Source organism: Apaloderma vittatum, unplaced genomic scaffold, assembly GCF_000703405.1.
Source record: "Apaloderma vittatum isolate BGI_N311 unplaced genomic scaffold, ASM70340v1 scaffold19835, whole genome shotgun sequence".
NCBI classification, from domain to species: domain Eukaryota; kingdom Metazoa; phylum Chordata; class Aves; order Trogoniformes; family Trogonidae; genus Apaloderma; species Apaloderma vittatum.
Genome location: NW_009719037.1, coordinates 783 through 2787, shown reverse-complemented (window position 1 = coordinate 2787; position 2005 = coordinate 783).

Sequence of the window (2005 nt, the reverse complement as noted above, 5' to 3'; positions counted from 1 at the left end):
TGGCCTTGGCGAGGATCTACAGTGAGGCCCTGTTGATACCAGGCTGGACTTTTTCCAGCCTGGATTTATTGTCACAATACTCATTGGATCACACTGCAAAAAGAACACAAAAAAAGTCCACGCCCACCCACACACGCACACACTCCAATGCGTGCAAGCAGGTAAGGATCCTAGCTGCGGTTTGGAAAAACTGTTGTTGCCACATTTTATAAGCAAACATTTAATTTCTGTGTACCGTAAGAGATGCACATTTGAAAAATCACAGGGGCAAGTGGCTATTTGTTTTAAGAGGTTTTGGAATTTACAGGTAATTGAAGACTTTTCATTTGTAAATTTCACTTAAACATGCCTTTTTTTCCCCCCATTTCTCCCTCACTATTCCACTAGTGATCAAATTTAACACTACTAGCAAACTGGAAATAATCTGTAATTTCAAGATGTATGTTGGTTTCCAGCAACGAATAGCCTGTGCCAGTTTAAGTCTCCAAATCATTCATATACAATTTGACCCTGTTTGGTAAAATATTTAAACTTAGTTGTATGTGATTTATTTCAGTGTAACACATCATCTGCTTGTTGCTTGTCTTTGTTCTAGCATAGTTACAGAGCAGTAAGTGATTTAGTGGTTCTGCAAACCTGAACTAAGTAATAATGCATGACTTGGCGCGCTGTATGTGGGATTTTATCTGTTCTGAATTGAAAAAATAGGCCATAAGTCACAAATTTCCATGGATTCCTTTCAAAGTTTAGATGATAAATTTCCAAATTAAATTTTCATGTGATACGATCTCACATTAATATTGAAATGTTAAAAAGGAGGGGGTTCTTCACCATGCAGGATCTTATGGCATTATGCAGCTTAAAAATCACAGTAGGTGGAAATTCTTTTTAGATCCTGTAAGAAGAGTGAGAAAGGCTTAAAGGACTTCCAGTGGTGTGGCAGTCTGCAAATTTAAACTGATACATGGCATGACGATAAACCACAAGTATTTCAGGACTTCTAGATCCTGAATTACCTCGTGCCATTTGCAGAGGTGGTCTATTTGGCTAGTGTTTAAGCAACGATTATTCTAAGCAGAGGGTATCTCCTCTGGATTAATGACTAGCAAGGTGGAATTGAAGGCTCTGGGCCATTAACCCTGGAACCACCCCCCGAAAGATGACAAGGGGCTGAGACTGTTGCTGGTAGTGTAAATGGAAAGGGCAAATGGGAAGGAATAAAAAGGTTATATATGAGGTAGAAAAAAATAGAAAACTAGTAGACAACTAGTATCTTGCATACCTGCAAACAAAATGCTTTTAAATTACTTTCTGAATTTCCATTTACACCATAATGATCTGCTATTTGTGGATTTGTCTAAACTGTAGTTTTTCCATGAACAGTAAAGGAGAATTTGAATTATATTAGTGACTATCCTAAGGCAGTGAGCATATGGGCACTGACTGCAACAGCAATGGATATTTCATTTTTAAAATTCTAGACAGTACACACTGAAGGAGAAAAGATTCTGGGTACTGAAAGACTAGAAACCAAAGTGTAGATCTTACTGCTCTACGTATAAGCAAACGTCCTGTAAACTGCAGTGTGCTGTTCTTACGTCTTTTGGTTAGAAAGAGCAATTCCTTTTTAAAGCCTGGGACAACAAGCTCAAATGAATTCTCAGCATACTGCTGCAAGAGGGTAACTGTATCTCAAAATCAAACCATTATCAGAAGTTGCATGACTGCTCACCTCATCTTTTTGTGAAGCTATGCTCTCAGGCTGCACCCACGTACTGGCTGAACTATGGGATCTCTGCACTTCCCTGTTCAAGCTTTATAACCATCAAAGAAGGCAACGTGTTAACAGTGGGCACCTTCAGGTTCCTCCTGTGCATCACTTGGGAATGATTTTTTTTTTTTCCTTTAAGACATACACTTCACAGCAGTTTGGGTTTTTTCATTGTTAGAAAACACTGAATTTATAATGTTATTTTGCCAGACTCCTTCCAAGATTTCTGAGCTT